Source organism: Pseudophryne corroboree, unplaced genomic scaffold (genome assembly GCF_028390025.1).
Source record: "Pseudophryne corroboree isolate aPseCor3 unplaced genomic scaffold, aPseCor3.hap2 scaffold_223, whole genome shotgun sequence".
NCBI lineage: Eukaryota > Metazoa > Chordata > Amphibia > Anura > Myobatrachidae > Pseudophryne > Pseudophryne corroboree.
The window spans coordinates 130697-151605 of record NW_026968879.1 but is presented as its reverse complement, the minus strand read 5'-3'; the positions used below and the strand labels follow the sequence as shown (position 1 = coordinate 151605).

Genomic DNA, 20909 nt, shown 5'->3' with positions numbered 1-20909 from the left:
AGCACTGATGAGGATACTACTGAGAACTGACACTGAGCAGGAGAGACACACTACTAGTATTACTGAGCAGCAATAAGTAACCACTGATACTGAGCACTGATATTGAGATTTCCACTGAGAGAACATAGCCACGTCCATTCCGCTCTCTCTTCAATGCACGAGTAAAAATGGCGGCAACGCGCAGCTCTTTATATGGAATCCGAATCTCGCGAGAATCCGACAGCGGGATGATGACATTTTCCCTTGTTCAGGTTTTCCGAGTCAGGCGGGAACAACCGAGCCTGCCTCGGACCAGTGTAAACCACGTGGAGTTCGTGGGGAATTCGGTTCTCGGAGAACCGAACCCGCTCCTCTCTACCTTATACCCATCAATTTTTTTATTTTCAATCTAAGCCCCTGCAGTTTTCTGTAAGCATCTGCTTCGCTATGATGATCAACAAGTCACAAGGGCAAACACTCAGGGCTTGAGGCGTAGATCTTAGTACCAGCTGCTACAAGCATGGCAGAGGTGTCACTATTACTGGTGACACCCAGAGAGGTGGCGAGGGAGATTGTAATGCAGTGCGCGCAGATAAGCAGCGCAATGGTAAAAAGGAGGCATGGTTTCATAGGTAGGGGCGTGGCCTGGTGGCCTGAATCTACATTTTGTTGCTCCGGGTGTCCCGGGGGTTGGGGGCTGCACCCGGGGACTAGTGTGTGAGCGGTGCTGGCTCCTGCACAGTGAAAAGGCATGGCCACCCAGCATGACGCCTCCCTTCTTGACCATGCCGTAATTGCATTAGCACTGCAGTTCAGCGTGATCATAAAAAATGGTGTAGCCTCCTGCTGGTGCAGACTGTATGTGCGCGCAGGAAGCCGCCACCATTTTTGTGATCACAGCGGCTGAATGTGATGTCATACAGCCGCTGTGACCACGCCCCCTGTGTCTCCTCCGTTGCAGACCCCATTTTGAAGCCTTGCCCCCGCACCGCTCCATCCCTGACTTGGAAATGGAGTGTTGCTGACCCACCTATCCCCCCCCCCCGCCCCGATTGACAGAAAATGCAGGCACATGCGTATGCTCTTAGCAATTTTTGCAGTTGGATCGCTTATTGTGATTGCAATCCAACCTGAATCAGGCCCTATTACCTATCACAATGCGCTGCGGGCAGTACAAAATTGGGTTAATATAGGAGAAAAACCCCCAGACCTGTGCTCCTTAACTGTACCTGGTGGCTAGTGGAGCGGCTGCCCAGTAATCAGTGTCCACGCCAGTGCGCACACGGTCCACCCCCTACGGCCACGCTCCCCTTCATCAGCGGCCTCGTGATCCGGAAGGGTGGTGTGTGTGTGACTGACCTTAGGATGAAACCGGAGCCTCCGCTGCAGTGACCCAGCAACCGGGGCACGGGAGTATACAGCGCCGCTGGGAGTGATGAAGCTGCAGTAAAGATGTCTATTAGACCTAGCCTGCTGCAGCCCTTGTAGATTCTCATAAAACAAGTTCTTCTTTTCTTGTCAAAATTTATTGCTAAGAATAGGCTGCCTGAGGCAGGCCCCTGTTAAGTGGCCTGCTACTGAAGGCACCAACTACAAACTGAGCTCCCTGTTCATGGAAGCGGGGTTATAGAGGAGAATGCACTTAGCATCTTGGGAACAGTCAAAAGCTTTGAGCCGGTTGGTGCCTCAGATCAAGATCCTACTCTACACCCCAATGTGAATCCTTGTGGAGTCCAGTGTACCCCACAGAAGAAATAAATGTGTCACACCCATTGGCAGCAACCTTAGAATAGCTGCTGACGGGCACAATTGAGAATGGAAGGGGGGGGGGGGACATTTGAATCCAGCACATAAATGCAATTCAAATATGTAATTTGTACCTTCCTATTTTAAAATATAATGGATGAACCTCACCCTGTGAGAACAATCTTCATGATCAAGAAATCTCATATGCAAAATAAGTATGAGTTGGGATAGGGCTGGGGAGGGTGTCTGCTCTGGCAGCCCCTCCCCCGTCAAGTTAAGGAGATTCAACTGAGGAAGCACAAGGGAACTCTCGTCTGGGGACAACAACTGCAGGGAGACCACATCTTTTCAGATGAACATGGGAGGGCGGAAGGCTGCCTAATACTGAAGCACCATCAAATATCAAACCATATGCAACATCTAGTACAAGCATTCCTGGGGGAAGGTCTGCAGCAGACGGATTTGCATACAGTGATGTTATCCAAGCAGTGGGCCAAAGTTGGCTGGAACCCTCATCTGCATATGAAAAGAGAAAAGGGGCGTGCAGGGCATGGCGGCCTTTTGCAGTGCTTGGATGACCCCTAGTTCTCATTAAACACCCCCACCCTCCTTTGGTGTGGGGCTCATGTTGGCCATGCCCCATCCCCTGAAGCATTCAAGCTGATTTCTTGCAGCAGCTGGGCACTGTAACAGCTCCAGAGCTGTTCTGTAAGGCAAGTAAAAGGGTGTGGGCCCTACAGCACCACCTGTAGTTCGCATTGTGCGTTGGAAGGCACAAAGTAAGCAGACGGGAGGAGAAGTCAGGATAGTGCGCAAGGGCATCCTTTTCTCTTAGTCCGTAGAGGATGCTGGGGTCACATTAAGAACCATGGGGTATAGACGGGATCCGCAAGAGACATGGGCACTTTAAGACTATCAAAGGGTGTGAACTGGCTCCTCCCTCTATGCCCCTCCTCCAGACTCCAGTTATAGGAACTGTGCCCAGGGAGACGGACATTTCGAGGAAAGGATTTATTGTTAAACTAAGGTGAGCATCTTACCAGCTCACACCTTAAGCATGCCGCAGAACGTGGCATTCAACAGAACACAAGCCAACGGCATGAACAATTGCAGCAAAAAGCTGACCAGAACCATAACACAACATGTGTATAACCACAAGTAATAACTGCAGACACAGTATGGACTGGGACGGGTGCCCAGCATCCTCTACAGACTAAGAGAAAAGGATTTACCGGTAGGTATTAAAATCCTATTTTCTCATACGACCTAGAGGATGCTGGGGTCACATTAAGAACCATGGGGTTATACCAAAGCTCTTGAACGGGTGGAAGAGTGCGTACGACTCTGCAGCACCGAATGACCCAACTTGAGGTTATCATCGGCCAAGGTATCAAACTTGTAAAACTTAGCAAAAGTGTTTACTAAATAGCTGCTCGGCAAAGTTGCAATGCCGAGACTCCCCGACCAGCTGCCCAGGATGAACCCACCTTTCTAGTAGAATGGGTCTTCACCTAATTCAGTAACGGCAATCCTGCCGTGGAATGAGCATGCTGAATCTTACCACAGATCCAGCGCATAATGGTCTGCATGGAAGCAGGACACCCAATCCTGTTGGGAGCATACAGGACAAACAGAGCCTCTGTTTTCCTAATCTGAACCGTTCTGGTGACATAAATTTTCAAAGTTCTGACCACAGCCAGAGACTTTGACTCAACGAAGGTGTCAGTGGCCAAAGGCACCATGTGGAAAGATGAACCACCTTCGGCAGAAATTGTTGACGTGTCCTCAATTCTGCTCTATCTTCATGAAAGATCAAATAAAGGCTCTTGTGATACTGCATGGTTTGTACTGTTTTCCATGTGCTCCCAGATCTTTCAAGCAAGTAGCATGGTCACGAAAGTTCTGTTTGAAAAGAAACAAACATTTACTGTCATTGTTATGCAAATAAACTTACATTAAAGCTAACAAGAAAGCACACTCGTTCTGTCTTTAAACTGATAAAAGAAACCCCAATAATATGGGCATACCTCCCAACTTTGTCGGCTCGCATAGAGGGACACACGCGTGGCGAAGTCGCGCGCGCTCCCAAAAAGGGCGTGGCCTAAGTAAAAGGGGTGTGGCTTCGCGGGAGGACCCGCGATCACGAGTCACGCCCCCGTTTTCGGCACTGAGGGGGCATGCCCAGCGCTCTGTGAGCCGCTGGCATGCCACCTCTCCCTCTGACTTCAGTGAATAGACGCTGTGCGCATGCGCACAGCGTCTATTCACCGCTGCTCTGCTAAGCAGGGCAGCGACAGACAGAGCCTCCCAATTGTCCTCCCCACTGCGGGACACTGCGGCCCGCAGGTGGGACAGCGGGACAGTCCCCAAAAAACGGGACTGTCCCGCAAAAATCGGGACAGTTGGGAGGTATGATATGGGGCATGCAAAAATTGAGATAAAACTCAGTTTTGCTCCTCTCCACGGAAATCTTTAATAAAAGGCGAAATATTTGTTAGTTCTGAAGAGAAACCAGAGCATGACCAAGATTCCACCTGTCGCCTGAGTGCCATGCCAGCAGTTCTCATTCAGCCAGGGCCGGCGCTACCACTAGGCAGCTTTAGGCAGCTGCCTATGGGCGGCGACCACTGGTTAGTGAACGAAAGTGAAAGAGAACACTTTTATATCATGTTCCTCAGCAGAAACAGAGGAGCTGCTCGTGTGCGCCCACCACGTCTGTCTGACTCTGCCTTCAAAAGTGAGTTGACTGACTGTGTGCCTACTTCTGCAACCCTGCCGTGCCGCCGCCCCCCCACCTCTGCGATCATAACACATTCCACTATGTTATGTGGGCTATGTGCAGCCTGCTGCCGCCTGTGCTCCTGAGTCCGGGGTCCCGGGTCCCACAGTATCAGCCTATCACTGACTACCCGCCGCTCCCCCACGCGATGGTCTCCCGCGTCCCCCCCCCATCACCCCTGCATTTGGGCACAGGGCACATGAAGGAGAGTCACCCGCTGGCCTGGTCCGCTCCGCATCACTGACTACCCGCCGCTCCCCCACGCGATGGTCTCCCGCGCCGCGTCCCCCCCCCCCCCCATCACCCCTGCATTTGGGCACAGGGCACATGAAGGAGAGTCACCCGCTGGCCTGGTCCGCACTGCTGCCGCATCGGGCGCCGCCTCTCCCTACAATCCAGTGCAAATTGTTATCCGCGCTACCCCCCCAATCCCGCGACCGGCTCCCGCATCAGTACCTGCTGCTGCCTCTTTTTGTGACAAGCGCCACCACAGCTATTAGGCTCCCGCTGCACCCCCCCCCCTCCCCTCCTGTTAGCTTTAATGTAAGTTTATTTGCATAACAATGACAGTAAATGTTTGTTTCTTTTCAAACAGAACTTTCTTGACCATGCTACTTGCTTTAAAGATCTGGGAGCACATGGAATACAGTACAAACCATGCTTATAGCAAGGAGAAGCCAGGTGAGAAATCTGCTTTCTTTCAAATTGGGCGCTCACTTTGATCTGAATGAGGACTGCTGGCACAGCACTCAGGCGACAGGTGGAATCTTGGTCATGCTCTGGTTTCTCTTCAGAACGAACAAATCTTTCGCCTTTTATTAAAGATTATCCGTGGAGAGGAGCAAAACTGAGTTTTATCTCAATTTTTGCATGCCCCATATTATTGGGGTTTCTTTTATCAGTTTAAAGACAGAACGAGTGTGCTTTCTTGTTAGCTTTAATGTAAGTTTATTTGCATAACAATGACAATAAATGTCTGTTTCTTTTCAAGCAGAACTTTCTTGACCATACTAATTGCTTGAAAGATCTGGGAGCACATGGAAAAGAGTACAAACCATGTTTATAGCAAGGGGAAGCCTGGTGAGAAATCTGCTTTCTTTCTTTCAAATTGGGTGCTCACTTTGAGCTGAATGAGGACTGCTGGCATGGCACTCAGGCGACAGGTGGAATCTTGGTCATGCTCTGGTTTCTCTTCAGAACGAACAAATCTTTCGCCTTTTACTAAAGATTTCCGTGGAGAGGAGCAAAACTGAGTTTTATCTCAAATTTTGCATGCCCCATCTTATTGGGGTTTTATTTTATCTGTTTAAAGATAGAACGGGTGTGCTTTAATGTAAGCTCATTTGCATAGAAATTACAGTAAATGTTTGTTTCTTTTCAAACAGAACTTTCTTGACCACACTAATTGCTTGAAAGATCTGGGAGCACAAGGAAAAGAGTACAAACCATGTTTATAGCAAGGGGAAGCCTGGTGAGAAATCTGCTTTCTTTCATTCAAATTGGGTGCTCACTTTCAGCTGAATGAGAACTGCTGGCATGGCACTCAGGCGACAGGTGGAATCTTGGTCATGCTCTGGTTTCTCTTCAGAACTAACAAATATTTCGCCTTTTATTAAAGATTTCCGTGGAGAGGAGCAAAACTGAGTTTTATCTCAATTTTTGCATGCCCCATATCATACCTCCCAACTGTCCCGATTTTCGCGGGACAGTCCCGTTTTTTGGGGACTGTCCCGCTGTCCCACCTGCGGGCCGCAGTGTCCCGCAGTGGGGAGGACAATTGGGAGGCTCTGTCTGTCGCTGCCCTGCTTAGCAGAGCAGCGGTGAATAGACGCTGTGCGCATGCGCACAGCGTCTATTCACTGAAGTCAGAGGGAGAGGTGGCATGCCAGCGGCTCACAGAGCGCTGGGCATGCCCCCTCAGTGCCGAAAACGGGGGCGTGACTCGCGATCGCGGGTCCTCCCGCGAAGCCACGCCCCCTTTTACTTAGGCCACGCCCTTTTTGGGAGCGCTCGCGACTTCGCCGCGCGTGTGTCCCTCTTTGCGAGCCGACAAAGTTGGGAGGTATGCCCATATTATTGGGGTTTCTTTTATCAGTTTAAAGACAGAACGAGTGTGCTTTCTTGTTAGCTTTAATGTAAGTTTATTTGCATAACAATGACAGTAAATGTTTGTTTCTTTTCAAACAGAACTTTCTTGACCATGCTACTTGCTTGAAAGATCTGGGAGCACATGGAAAACAGTACAAACCATGCAGTATCACAAGAGCCTTTATTTGATCTTTCATGAAGATAGAGCAGAATTGAGGACACGTCAACAATTTCTGCCGAAGGTGGTTCATCTTTCCACATGGTGCCTTTGGCCACTGACACCTTCGTTGAGTCAAAGTCTCTGGCTGTGGTCAGAACTTTGAAAATTTATGTCACCAGAACGGTTCAGATTAGGAAAACAGAGGCTCTGTTTGTCCTGTATGCTCCCAACAGGATTGGGTGTCCTGCTTCCATGCAGAGCATTATGCGCTGGATCTGTGGTAAGATTCAGCATGCTCATTCCACGGCAGGATTGCCGTTACTGATTTAGGTGAAGACCCATTCTACTAGAAAGGTGGGTTCATCCTGGGCAGCTGGTCGGGGAGTCTCGGCATTGCAACTTTGCCGAGCAGCTATTTAGTAAACACTTTTGCTAAGTTTTACAAGTTTGATACCTTGGCCGATGATAACCTCAAGTTGGGTCATTCGGTGCTGCAGAGTCGTACGCACTCTTCCACCCGTTCAAGAGCTTTGGTATAACCCCATGGTTCTTAATGTGACCCCAGCATCCTCTAGGTCGTATGAGAAAATAGGATTTTAATACCTACCGGTAAATCCTTTTCTCTTAGTCTGTAGAGGATGCTGGGCACCCGTCCCAGTCCATACTGTGTCTGCAGTTATTACTTGTGGTTATACACATGTTGTGTTATGGTTCTGGTCAGCTTTTTGCTGCAATTGTTCATGCCGTTGGCTTGTGTTCTGTTGAATGCCACGTTCTGCGGCATGCTTAAGGTGTGAGCTGGTAAGATGCTCACCTTAGTTTAACAATAAATCCTTTCCTGGAAAATGTCCGTCTCCCTGGGCACAGTTCCTATAACTGGAGTCTGGAGGAGGGGCATAGAGGGAGGAGCCAGTTCACACCCTTTGATAGTCTTAAAGTGCCCATGTCTCTTGCGGATCCCGTCTATACCCCATGGTTCTTAATGTGACCCCAGCATCCTCTACGGACTAAGAGAAAAGGATGCCCTTGCGCACTATCCTGACTTCTCCTCCCGTCTGCTTACTTTGTGCCTTCCAACGCACAATGCAAACTACAGGTGGTGCTGCAGGGCCCACACCCTTTTACTTGCCTTACAGAACAGCTCTGGAGCTGTTACAGTGCCCAGCTGCTGCCAGAAATCAGCTTGAATGCTTCAGGGGATGGGGCATGGCCAACATGAGCCCCACACCAAAGGAGGGTGGGGGTGTTTAATGAGAACTAGGGGTCATCCAAGCACTGCAAAAGGCCGCCATGCCCTGCACGCCCCTTTTCTCTTTTCATATGCAGATGAGGGTTCCAGCCAACTTTGGCCCACTGCTTGGATAACATCACTGTATGCAAATCCGTCTGCTGCAGACCTTCCCCCAGGAATGCTTGTACTAGATGTTGCATATGGTTTGATATTTGATGGTGCTTCAGTATTAGGCAGCCTTCCGCCCTCCCATGTTCATCTGAAAAGATGTGGTCTCCCTGCAGTTGTTGTCCCCAGACGAGAGTTCCCTTGTGCTTCCTCAGTTGAATCTCCTTAACTTGACGGGGGAGGGGCTGCCCGAGCAGCCACCCTCCCCAGCCCTATCCCAACTCATACTTATTTTGCATATGAGATCTCTTGATCATGAAGATTGTTCTCACAGGGTGAGGTTCATCCATTATATTTTAAAATAGGAAGGTACAAATTACATATTTGAATTGCATTTATGTGCTGGATTCAAATGTCCCCCCGCCCCCCCCCCTTCCATTCTCAATTGTGCCCGTCAGCAGCTATTCTAAGGTTGCTGCCAATGGGTGTGACACATTAATTTCTTCTGTGGGGTACACTGGACTCCACAAGGATTCACATTGGGGTGTAGAGTAGGATCTTGATCTGAGGCACCAACCGGCTCAAAGCTTTTGAGTGTTCCCAAGATGCTCAGTGCATTCTCCTCTATAACCCCGCTTCCATGAACAGGGAGCTCAGTTTGTAGTTGGTGCCTTCAGTAGCAGGCCACTTAACAGGGGCCTGCCTCAGGCAGCCTATTCTTAGCTATAAATTTTGACAAGAAAAGAAGAACTTGTTTTATGAGAATCTACAAGGGCTGCAGCAGGCTAGGTCTAATAGACATCTTTACTGCAGCTTCATCACTCCCAGCGGCGCTGTATACTCCCATGCCCTGGTTGCTGGGTCACTGCAGCGGAGGCTCCGGTTTCATCCTAAGGTCAGTCACACACACACCACCCTTCCGGATCACGAGGCCGCTGATGAAGGGGAGCGTGGCCGTAGGGGGTGGACCGTGTGCGCACTGGCGTGGACACTGATTACTGGGCAGCCGCTCCACTAGCCACCAGGTACAGTTAAGGAGCACAGGTCTGGGGGGTTTTCTCCTATATTAACCCAATTTTGTACTGCCCGCAGCGCATTGTGATAGGTATTAGGGCCTGATTCAGGTTGGATTGCAATCACAATAAGCGATCCAACTGCAAAAATTGCTAAGAGCATACGCATGTGCCTGCATTTTCTGCGGCACCCCGTAGAGAATGCGATCGCCTCTGCCTGTCAATCGGGGCGGGGGGGGGGGATAGGTGGGTCAGCAACACTCCATTTCCAAGTCAGGGATGGAGCGGTGCGGGGGCAAGGCTTCAAAATGGGGTCTGCAACGGAGGAGACACAGGGGGCGTGGTCACAGCGGCTGTATGACATCACATTCAGCCGCTGTGATCACAAAAATGGTGGCGGCTTCCTGCGCGCACATACAGTCTGCACCAGCAGGAGGCTACACCATTTTTTATGATCACGCTGAACTGCAGTGCGACTGCAATTACAGCATGGTCAAGAAGGGAGGCGTCATGCTGGGTGGCCATGCCCTTTCACTGTGCAGGAGCCAGCACCGCTCACACACTAGTCCCCGGGTGCAGCCCCCAACCCCCGGGACACCCGGAGCAACAAAATGTAGATTCAGGCCGCCAGGCCACGCCCCTACCTATGAAACCATGCCTCCTTTTTACCATTGCGCTGCTTATCTGCGCGCACTGCATTACAATCTCCCTCGCCACCTCTCTGGGTGTCACCAGTGATAGTGACACCTCTGCCATGCTTGTAGCAGCTGGTCCTAAGATCTACGCCTCAAGCCCTGAGTGTTTGCCCTTGTGACTTGTTGATCATCATAGCGAAGCAGATGCTTACAGAAAACTGCAGGGGCTTAGATTGAAAATAAAAAAATTGATAGGTATAAGGTAGAGAGGAGCGGGTTCGGTTCTCCGAGAACCGAATTCCCCACGAACTCCACGTTGTTTACACTGGTCCGAGGCAGGCTCGGTTGTTCCCGCCTGACTCGGAAAACCTGAACAAGGGAAAATGTCATCATCCCGCTGTCGGATTCTCGCGAGATTCGGATTCCATATAAAGAGCTGCGCGTTGCCGCCATTTTTACTCGTGCATTGAAGATAGAGCGGAATGGACGTGGCTATGTTCTCTCAGTGGAATTCTCAATATCAGTGCTCAGTATCAGTGGTTACTTATTGCTGCTCAGTAATACTAGTAGTGTGTCTCTCCTGCTCAGTGTCAGTTCTCAGTAGTATCCTCATCAGTGCTCAGTATCACTGCTCATTGTCTTGTGCTGCATTGTGGTGCTCAGCATACTACAGTACATTACTAATAGTCCAGTGCTGCATCTTGCTGCTCAGTGTCAGTTCTAGTATCCTCATCAGTGCTCACTATCACTGTTCATTGCATTTTGGTTTTCTGTATACTACAGTAACATAGTAATATAGTAACATATAGTAACATAGTTTTTGAGGTTGAATAGAGGCAAATTGCCCATCGTGTTCAACCTGTTTTAAGTTGTGATGATTCTACATACTTGCTGAATAATGTTTTATGACTAGTTAGCTACTATAACTCATGTTACCCCCGGATTAACCATGTTGATATTTTAAGTATTATAACCTTGGATAGCTTTTTCATTCAGAAATGTATCCATTCCTTTTTTAAATCCAATTACAGAGTCCGCCATTACCACCTTCCCTGGCAGGGAATTCCACATCCTGATTGCCCTAACAGTGAAGATCATAGTATCTCACCTGGCAGGTAAGTAGGAGTTGGGCTAGAGCTGTGGAGGATTGCTGCTCGGGCACTCCCTGTCAAGTGAAGGAGATCCAACTGAGGCAGCACAAGGGAACTCTCGAAAGAAGAACAAGGCTAGAGGAAGATCTGAGACAAAGAAATCTGACTTTTACCAGAGCTGACCAGAGGAAAGCACAAACACAGTCCCCCACTACCACAAATAATGCAGTCGAGTTTCCCACATTTGGGGAAATCACAGGGGTCAGCATACCCAGAATGCAATGAATGAACCTCACCCTGGGAGAACAATCTTCATGACCATGGTATCTCCTATGCAAAATAAGTATGATTTGGGATAGGGCTGGGGAGGGCCGCTGCTCAGGCACATCTCTGTCAAGTAAAGGAGATTCAACTGAGGCAGCACAAGGGAACTCTCATCTGGGGACAACAACTGCAGGGAGAACACATATTTTCAGATGAAAATCTTGGTCATGCTCTGGTTTCTCTTCAGAACGAACAAATCTTTCGCCTTTTACTAAAGATTTCCGTGGAGAGGAGCAAAACTGAGTTTTACCTCAATTTTTGCATGCCCCATCTTTTTGGGGTTTCTTTTATCGGTTTAAAGATATAATGAGTGTGCTTTAATGAAAGCTCATTTGCATAGAAATTACAGTAAATGTTTGTTTCTTTTCAAACAGAACTTTCTTGACCATGCTACTTGCTTGAAATATCTGGGAGCACATGGAATACAGTACAAACCATGCTTATAGCAAGGAGAAGCCAGGTGAGAAATCTGCTTTCTTTCAAATTGGGCGCTCACTTTGATCTGAATGAGGACTGCTGGCATGGCACTCAGGCGACAGGTGGAATCTTGGTCATGCTCTGGTTTCTCTTCAGAATGAGCAAATCTTTCGCCTTTTATTAAAGATTTCCGTGGAGAGGAGCAAAACTGAGTTTTATCTCAATTTTTGCATGCCCCATATTATTGGGGTTTCTTTTATCAGTGTAAAGACAGAACGAGTGTGCTTTCTTGTTAGCTTTAATGTAAGTTTATTTGTATAACAATGACAGTAAATGTCTGTTTCTTTTCAAGCAGAACTTTCTTGACCATACTAATTGCTTGAAAGATCTGGGAGCACATGGAAAAGAGTACAAACCATGCTTATAGCAAGGGGAAGCCTGGTGAGAAATCTGCTTTCTTTCTTTCAAATTGGGTGCTCACTTTGAGCTGAATGAGGACTGCTGGCATGGCACTCAGGCGACAGGTGGAATCTTGGTCATGCTCTGGTTTCTCTTCAGAACGAACAAATCTTTCGCCTTTTACTAAAGATTTCCGTGGAGAGGAGCAAAACTGAGTTTTATCTCAAATTTTGCATGCCCCATCTTATTGGGGTTTTATTTTATCGGTTTAAAGATAGAACGAGTGTGCTTTAATGTAAGCTCATTTGCATAGAAATGACAGTAAATGTTTGTTTCTTTTCAAACAGAACTTTCTTGACTATACTAATTGCTTGAAAGATCTGGGAACACATGGAAAAGAGTACAAACCATGTTTATAGCTAGGGGAAGCCTGGTGAGAAATCTGCTTTCTTTCTTTCAAATTGGGTGCTCACTTTGAGCTGAATGAGAACTGCTGGCATGGCACTCAGGCGACAGGTGGAATCTTGGTCATGCTCTGGTTTCTCTTCAGAACGAACAAATCTTTCGCCTTTTACTAAAGATTTCCGTGGAGAGGAGCAAAACTGAGTTTTATCTCATTTTTTCCTTGCCCCATCTTATTGGGGTTTTATTTTATCTGTTTAAAGATAGAACGAGTGTGCTTTAATGTAAGCTCATTTGCATAAAAATTACAGTAAATGTTTGTTTCTTTTCAAACAGAACTTTCTTGACCACACTAATTGCTTGAAAGATCTGGGAGCACATGGAAAAGAGTACAAACAATGTTTATAGCAAGGGGAAGCCTGGTGAGAAATCTGCTTTCTTTCATTCAAATTGGGTGCTCACTTTCAGCTGAATGCAGGGCCGGTGCAAGGTTCCTCGGCACCCTAGGCAAATCTTCATCGCCCCCCCCCAATGCCCGGCCTCTCAGGTGAAACAGTGCGTAGGTAGCGTCTTCTAAGCTCCTTTTAAGCTTTATAAATATATACAATATACTCCTGTACTTGTGCGCAGCACTTGCGCAGAAATAGCTTAACAACGTTTCGGATGCTTTGATATTGAATCTTTAATATTGGATGTTTTGTCAAAAGATGCAACATTAAAGCATCTGAAAAGTTGATAAGCTACAGTTGTATTTCCGCATATGTGCATACTGTACTTCTTTGAAACATGTGGAGTGCCACCCATAAATACAGGAGTGCCACCCATAAATACATATATATATAGTATATACATACATAATAATTTTGACACATCCTCCAACACCGCTACACCAGTTCCCCAGTCCCCCCCAAGCCCTAGATGCTTGTACAAAGTTAAAAAAAAAAAAAAAAACCTCTGCAGGGTGGTGTGTTTATTAAATGTGACGTTTCAGGGACCGTATCCCCTATCTTGAAGAAGGGGAACGGTCCCCAAATGTCACATTTAATAAACAACACACCCTGCACAGGTTTTTTTCCCACTTTGTACAAGCCTCTGAGTGCCGCCAGCTATTTGGATACCATATACATGTGAGCATGTACCCTTATGGAGTGACAGAGGAAACAGGTTACTATATATATATATATATATATATATAGTGGAAAGGAAATCAGCGGCACTCAGCAGACTGTTGTAAAGTAAAAAAGTCTTTAATCCGGTCCATATATATATATCTAAAAAGATCTATCAAGATAGATGTACTGTGTTTATACATAGATGGATATACTGTGTTGTGTGTATATGTGTGTATATATGTGTATATATATATATATATATATATATATATATACATACACACACACGTGTATATTACTGTGGCCGATTATTGTGGCCACCTACAGACAGCTGCCACCTCTCAGGCACTAGAGAGGCGCAGCTGCTGCAGAACCTATTGCCTTTCACATAAATTAAATAAGAAGAGGCAGAGGGGGGGGAAGAAGTGAACCTAGCTACAAGATGCAGGAGGGGGGGGGGGAGCAGCGGGAGCCTAATAGCTGTGGGGGAGCTGGTAATAAGAAGAGGCAGAGGGGGGGGGGGAAGAAGTGAACCTAGCTACAAGATGCAGGAGGGGGGGGGAGCAACGGGAGCCTAATAGCTGTGGGGGAGCTGGTAATTAGAAGAGGCAGAGGGGGGGGGAGAAGTGAACATAGCTACAAGATGCAGAAGGGGGGGGGAGAAGTGAACAAAGCTACAAGATGCAGAAGGGGGGGGAGAAGTGAACAAAGCTACAAGATGCAGGAGGGGAGGGGGGGGGGTGCAGCGGGAGCCTAATAGCTGTGGGGGCGCTTGTCACAAAAAGAGGCAGCAGCAGGTACTGATGCGGGAGCCGGTCGCGGGATTGGGGGGGTAGCGCGGATAACAATTTGCACTGGATTGTAGGGAGAGGCGGCGCCCGATGCGGCAGCAGTGCGGACCAGGCCAGCGGGTGACTCTCCTTCATGTGCCCTGTGCCCAAATGCAGGGGTGATGGGGGGGGGGGGACGCGGCGCGGGAGACCATCGCGTGGGGGAGCGGCGGGTAGTCAGTGATGCGGAGCGGACTAGGCCAGCGGGTGACTCTCCTTCATGTGCCCTGTGCCCAAATGCAGGGGTGATGGGGGGGGGACGCGGGAGACCATCGCGTGGGGGAGCGGCGGGTAGTCAGTGATAGGCTGATACTGTGGGACCCGGGACCCCGGACTCAGGAGCACAGGCGGCAGCAGGCTGCACATAGCCCACATAACATAGTGGAATGTGTTATGATCGCAGAGGTGGGGGGGCGGCGGCACGGCAGGGTTGCAGAAGTAGGCACACAGTCAGTCAACTCACTTTTGAAGGCAGAGTCAGACAGACGTGGTGGGCACACACGAGCAGCTCCTCTGTTTCTGCTGAGGCACATGATAAAAAAGTGTTCTCTTTCACTTTCGTTCACTAAGCAGTGCCGCCCTCCAGTGGTCGCCGCCCATAGGCAGCTGCCTAAAGCTGCCTAGTGGTAGCGCCGGCCCTGGCTGAATGAGAACTGCTGGCATGGCACTCAGGCGACAGGTGGAATCTTGGTCATGCTCTGGTTTCTCTTCAGAACTAACAAATATTTCGCCTTTTATTAAAGATTTCCGTGGAGAGGAGCAAAACTGAGTTTTATCTCAATTTTTGCATGCCCCATATCATACCTCCCAACTGTCCCGATTTTCGCGGGACAGTCCCGTTTTTTGGGGACTGTCCCGCTGTCCCACCTGCGGGCCGCAGTGTCCCGCGGTGGGGAGGACAGTTGGGAGGCTCTGTCTGTCGCTGCCCTGCTTAGCAGAGCAGCGGTGAATAGACGCTGTGCGCATGCGCACAGCGTCTATTCACTGAAGTCAGAGGGAGAGGTGGCATGCCAGCGGCTCACAGAGCGCTGGGCATGCCCCCTCAGTGCCGAAAACGGGGGCGTGACTCGCGATCGCGGGTCCTCCCGCGAAGCCACACCCCTTTTACTTAGACCACGCCCTTTTTGGGAGCGCGCGCGACTTCGCCGCGCGTGTGTCCCTCTATGCGAGCCGACAAAGTTGGGAGGTATGCCCATATTATTGGGGTTTCTTTTATCAGTTTAAAGACAGAACGAGTGTGCTTTCTTGTTAGCTTTAATGTAAGTTTATTTGCATAACAATGACAGTAAATGTTTGTTTCTTTTCAAACAGAACTTTCTTGACCATGCTACTTGCTTGAAAGATCTGGGAGCACATGGAAAACAGTACAAACCATGCAGTATCACAAGAGCCTTTATTTGATCTTTCATGAAGATAGAGCAGAATTGAGGACACGTCAACAATTTCTGCCGAAGGTGGTTCATCTTTCCACATGGTGCCTTTGGCCACTGACACCTTTGTTGAGTCAAAGTCTCTGGCTGTGGTCAGAACTTTGAAAATTTATGTCACCAGAACGGTTCAGATTAGGAAAACAGAGGCTCTGTTTGTCCTGTATGCTCCCAACAGGATTGGGTGTCCTGCTTCCATGCAGACCATTATGCGCTGGATCTGTGGTAAGATTCAGCATGCTCATTCCACGGCAGGATTGCCGTTACTGAATTAGGTGAAAACCCATTCTACTAGAAAGGTGGGTTCATCCTGGGCAGCTGGTCGGGGAGTCTCGGCATTGCAACTTTGCCGAGCAGCTATTTAGTAAACACTTTTGCTAAGTTTTACAAGTTTGATACCTTGGCCGATGATAACCTCAAGTTGGGTCATTCGGTGCTGCAGAGTCGTACGCACTCTTCCACCCGTTCAAGAGCTTTGGTATAACCCCATGGTTCTTAATGTGACCCCAGCATCCTCTAGGTCGTATGAGAAAATAGGATTTTAATACCTACCGGTAAATCCTTTTCTCTTAGTCTGTAGAGGATGCTGGGCACCCGTCCCAGTCCATACTGTGTCTGCAGTTATTACTTGTGGTTATACACATGTTGTGTTATGGTTCTGGTCAGCTTTTTGCTGCAATTGTTCATGCCGTTGGCTTGTGTTCTGTTGAATGCCACGTTCTGCGGCATGCTTAAGGTGTGAGCTGGTAAGATGCTCACCTTAGTTTAACAATAAATCCTTTCCTCGAAATGTCCATCTCCCTGGGCACAGTTCCTATAACTGGAGTCTGGAGGAGGGGCATAGAGGAAGGAGCCAGTTCACACCCTTTGATAGTCTTAAAGTGCCCATGTCTCTTGCGGATCCCGTCTATACCCCATGGTTCTTAATGTGACCCCAGCATCCTCTACGGACTAAGAGAAAAGGATGCCCTTGCGCACTATCCTGACTTCTCCTCCCGTCTGCTTACTTTGTGCCTTCCAACGCACAATGTGAACTACAGGTGGTGCTGTAGGGCCCACACCCTTTTACTTGCCTTACAGAACAGCTCTGGAGCTGTTACAGTGCCCAGCTGCTGCAAGAAATCAGCTTGAATGCTTCAGGGGATGGGGCATGGCCAACATGAGCCCCACACCAAAGGAGGGTGGGGGTGTTTAATGAGAACTAGGGGTCATCCAAGCACTGCAAAAGGCCGCCATGCCCTGCACGCCCCTTTTCTCTTTTCATATGCAGATGAGGGTTCCAGCCAACTTTGGCCCACTGCTTTGATAACATCACTGTATGCAAATCCGTCTGCTGCAGACCTTCCCCCAGGAATGCTTGTACTAGATGTTGCATATGGTTTGATATTTGATGGTGCTTCTGTATTAGGCAGCCTTCCGCCCTCCCATGTTCATCTGAAAAGATGTGGTCTCCCTGCAGTTGTTGTCCCCAGACGAGAGTTCCCTTGTGCTTCCTCAGTTGAATCTCCTTAACTTGACGGGGGAGGGGCTGCCAGAGCAGACACCCTCCCCAGCCCTATCCCAACTCATACTTATTTTGCATATGAGATTTCTTGATCATGAAGATTGTTCTCACAGGGTGAGGTTCATCCATTATATTTTAAAATAGGAAGGTACAAATTACATATTTGAATTGCATTTATGTGCTGGATTCAAATGTCCCCCCCCCCCCCTTCCATTCTCAATTGTGCCCGTCAGCAGCTATTCTAAGGTTGCTGCCAATGGGTGTGACACATTTATTTCTTCTGTGGGGTACACTGGACTCCACAAGGATTCACATTGGGGTGTAGAGTAGGATCTTGATCTGAGGCACCAACCGGCTCAAAGCTTTTGACTGTTCCCAAGATGCTCAGTGCATTCTCCTCTATAACCCCGCTTCCATGAACAGGGAGCTCAGTTTGTAGTTGGTGCCTTCAGTAGCAGGCCACTTAACAGGGGCCTGCCTCAGGCAGCCTATTCTTAGCTATAAATTTTGACAAGAAAAGAAGAACTTGTTTTATGAGAATCTACAAGGGCTGCAGCAGGCTAGGTCTAATAGACATCTTTACTGCAGCTTCATCACTCCCAGCGGCGCTGTATACTCCCGTGCCCCGGTTGCTGGGTCACTGCAGCGGAGGCTCCGGTTTCATCCTAAGGTCAGTCACACACACACCACCCTTCCGGATCACGAGGCCGCTGATGAAGGGGAGCGTGGCCGTAGGGGGTGGACCGTGTGCGCACTGGCGTGGACACTGATTACTGGGCAGCCGCTCCACTAGCCACCAGGTACAGTTAAGGAGCACAGGTCTGGGGGGTTTTCTCCTATATTAACCCAATTTTGTACTGCCCGCAGCGCATTGTGATAGGTAATAGGGCCTGATTCAGGTTGGATTGCAATCACAATAAGCGATCCAACTGCAAAAATTGCTAAGAGCATACGCATGTGCCTGCATTTTCTGCGGCACCCCGCAGAGAATGCGATCGCCTCTGCCTGTCAATCGGGGCGGGGGGGGGGGATAGGTGGGTCAGCAACACTCCATTTCCAAGTCAGGGATGGAGCGGTGCGGGTGCAAGGCTTCAAAATGGGGTCTGCAACGGAGGAGACACAGGGGGCGTGGTCACAGCGGCTGTATGACATCACATTCAGCCGCTGTGATCACAAAAATGGTGGCGGCTTCCTGCGCGCACATACAGTCTGCACCAGCAGGAGGCTACACCATTTTTTATGATCACGCTGAACTGCAGTGCGACTGCAATTACAGCATGGTCAAGAAGGGAGGCGTCATGCTGGGTGGCCATACCTTTTCACTGTGCAGGAGCCAGCACCGCTCACACACTAGTCCCCGGGTGCAGCCCCCAACCCCCGGGACACCCGGAGCAACAAAATGTAGATTCAGGCCACCAGGCCACGCCCCTACCTATGAAACCATGCCTCCTTTTTACCATTGCGCTGCTTATCTGCGCGCACTGCATTACAATCTCCCTCGCCACCTCTCTGGGTGTCACCAGTAATAGTGACACCTCTGCCATGCTTGTAGCAGCTGGTCCTAAGATCTACGCCTCAAGCCCTGAGTGTTTGCCCTTGTGACTTGTTGATCATCATAGCGAAGCAGATGCTTACAGAAAACTGCAGGGGCTTAGATTGAAAATAAAAAAATTGATGGGTATAAGGTAGAGAGGAGCGGGTTCGGTTCTCCGAGAACCGAATTCCCCACGAACTCCACGTGGTTTACACTGGTCCGAGGCAGGCTCGGTTGTTCCCGCCTGACTCGGAAAACCTGAACAAGGGAAAATGTCATCATCCCGCTGTCGGATTCTCGCGAGATTCGGATTCCATATAAAGAGCTGCGCGTTGCCGCCATTTTTACTCGTGCATTGAAGAGAGAGCGGAATGGACGTGGCTATGTTCTCTCAGTGGAAATCTCAATATCAGTGCTCAGTATCAGTGGTTACTTATTGCTGCTCAGTAATACTAGTAGTGTGTCTCTCCTGCTCAGTGTCAGTTCTCAGTAGTATCCTCATCAGTGCTCAGTATCACTGCTCATTGTCTTGTGCTGCATTGTGGTGCTCAGCATACTACAGTACATTACTAATAGTCCAGTGCTGCATCTTGCTGCTCAGTGTCAGTTCTAGTATCCTCATCAGTGCTCACTATCACTGTTCATTGCATTTTGGTTTTCTGTATACTACAGTAACATAGTAATATAGTAACATATAGTAACATAGTTTTTGAGGTTGAATAGAGGCAAATTGCCCATCGTGTTCAACCTGTTTTAAGTTGTGATGATTCTACATACTTGCTGAATAATGTTTTATGACTAGTTAGCTACTATAACTCATGTTACCCCCGGATTAACCATGTTGATATTTTAAGTATTATAACCTTGGATAGCTTTTTCATTCAGAAATGTAATTATTCCTTTTTTAAATCCAATTACAGAGTCCGCCATTACCACCTTCCCTGGCAGGGAATTCCACATCCTGATTGCCCTAACAGTGAAGATCATAGTATCTCACCTGGCAGGTAAGTAGGAGTTGGGCTAGAGCTGTGGAGGATTGCTGCTCGGGCACCCCCTGTCAAGTGAAGGAGATCCAACTGAGGCAGCACAAGGGAACTCTCGAAAGAAGAACAAGGCTAGAGGAAGATCTGAGACAAAGAAATCTGACTTTTACCAGAGCTGACCAGAGGAAAGCACAAACACAGTCCCCCACTACCACAAATAATGCAGTCGAGTTTCCCACATTTGGGGAAATCACAGGGGTCAGCATACCCAGAATGCAATGAATGAACCTCACCCTGGGAAAACAATCTTCATGACCATGGTATCTCCTATGCAAAATAAGTATGATTTGGGATAGGGCTGGGGAGGGCCGCTGCTCAGGCACATCTCTGTCAAGTAAAGGAGATTCAACTGAGGCAGCACAAGGGAACTCTCATCTGGGGACAACAACTGCAGGGAGAACACATATTTTCAGATTAAAATCTTGGTCATGCTCTGGTTTCTCTTCAGAACGAACAAATCTTTCGCCTTTTACTAAAGATTTCCGTGGAGAGGAGCAAAACTGAGTTTTACCTCAATTTTTGCATGCCCCATCTTTTTGGGGTTTCTTTTATCGGTTTAAAGATAGAATGAGTGTGCTTTAATGAAAGCTCATTTGCATAGAAATTACAGTAAATGTTTGTTTCTTTTCAAACAGAACTTTCTTGACCATGCTACTTGCTTGAAAGATCTGGGAGCACATGGAATACAGTACAAACCATGCTTATAGCAAGGAGAAGCCAGGTGAGAAATCTGCTTTCTTTCAAATTGGGCGCTCACTTTGATCTGAATGAATACTGCTGGCATGGCACTCAGGCGACAGGTGGAATCTTGGTCATGCTCTGGTTTCTCTTCAGAATGAACAAATCTTTCGCCTTTTATTAAAGATTTCCGTGGAGAGGAGCAAAACTGAGTTTTATCTCAATTTTTGCATGCCCCATATTATTGGGGTTTCTTTTATCAGTTTAAAGACAGAACGATTGTGCTTTCTTGTTGGCTTTAATGTAAGTTTATTTGTATAACAATGACAGTAAATGTCTGTTTCTTTTCAACCAGAACTTTCTTGACCATACTAATTGCTTGAAAGATCTGGGAGCACATGGAAAAGAG

At 48.3% G+C, this 20909-nt stretch overlaps 13 non-coding genes across 13 annotated transcripts; 10 read left to right on the top strand and 3 right to left on the bottom strand.

The window, feature by feature from the left end:
• Positions 1-4132: 4132 nt before the first annotated feature.
• Positions 4133-4245, bottom strand: LOC135008969 (U5 spliceosomal RNA). Its single transcript, XR_010208569.1, has one exon. It is a non-coding gene; the product is annotated as a U5 spliceosomal RNA (small nuclear RNA).
• Positions 4246-5278: 1033 nt separating this feature from the next.
• LOC135008962 (U5 spliceosomal RNA) lies at positions 5279-5395 on the top strand. The gene has a single exon (XR_010208562.1). It is a non-coding gene; the product is annotated as a U5 spliceosomal RNA (small nuclear RNA).
• Positions 5396-5681: 286 nt separating this feature from the next.
• LOC135008929 (U5 spliceosomal RNA) lies at positions 5682-5797 on the top strand. Its single transcript, XR_010208530.1, has one exon. It is a non-coding gene; the product is annotated as a U5 spliceosomal RNA (small nuclear RNA).
• A 275-nt stretch (positions 5798-6072) lies between these two features.
• On the top strand, positions 6073-6185 carry LOC135008968 (U5 spliceosomal RNA). The gene has a single exon (XR_010208568.1). It is a non-coding gene; the product is annotated as a U5 spliceosomal RNA (small nuclear RNA).
• A 4828-nt stretch (positions 6186-11013) lies between these two features.
• Positions 11014-11177, bottom strand: LOC135008694 (U1 spliceosomal RNA). Its single transcript, XR_010208345.1, has one exon. It is a non-coding gene; the product is annotated as a U1 spliceosomal RNA (small nuclear RNA).
• Positions 11178-11321: 144 nt separating this feature from the next.
• LOC135008901 (U5 spliceosomal RNA) lies at positions 11322-11437 on the top strand. The gene has a single exon (XR_010208504.1). It is a non-coding gene; the product is annotated as a U5 spliceosomal RNA (small nuclear RNA).
• A 270-nt stretch (positions 11438-11707) lies between these two features.
• LOC135008948 (U5 spliceosomal RNA) lies at positions 11708-11823 on the top strand. Its single transcript, XR_010208548.1, has one exon. It is a non-coding gene; the product is annotated as a U5 spliceosomal RNA (small nuclear RNA).
• A 286-nt stretch (positions 11824-12109) lies between these two features.
• On the top strand, positions 12110-12225 carry LOC135008928 (U5 spliceosomal RNA). The gene has a single exon (XR_010208529.1). It is a non-coding gene; the product is annotated as a U5 spliceosomal RNA (small nuclear RNA).
• Positions 12226-12500: 275 nt separating this feature from the next.
• Positions 12501-12616, top strand: LOC135008944 (U5 spliceosomal RNA). The gene has a single exon (XR_010208545.1). It is a non-coding gene; the product is annotated as a U5 spliceosomal RNA (small nuclear RNA).
• A 2391-nt stretch (positions 12617-15007) lies between these two features.
• On the top strand, positions 15008-15120 carry LOC135008967 (U5 spliceosomal RNA). Its single transcript, XR_010208567.1, has one exon. It is a non-coding gene; the product is annotated as a U5 spliceosomal RNA (small nuclear RNA).
• A 4822-nt stretch (positions 15121-19942) lies between these two features.
• Positions 19943-20106, bottom strand: LOC135008972 (U1 spliceosomal RNA). The gene has a single exon (XR_010208572.1). It is a non-coding gene; the product is annotated as a U1 spliceosomal RNA (small nuclear RNA).
• Positions 20107-20250: 144 nt separating this feature from the next.
• Positions 20251-20366, top strand: LOC135008900 (U5 spliceosomal RNA). The gene has a single exon (XR_010208503.1). It is a non-coding gene; the product is annotated as a U5 spliceosomal RNA (small nuclear RNA).
• Positions 20367-20636: 270 nt separating this feature from the next.
• LOC135008945 (U5 spliceosomal RNA) lies at positions 20637-20752 on the top strand. Its single transcript, XR_010208546.1, has one exon. It is a non-coding gene; the product is annotated as a U5 spliceosomal RNA (small nuclear RNA).
• Positions 20753-20909: the final 157 nt, after the last annotated feature.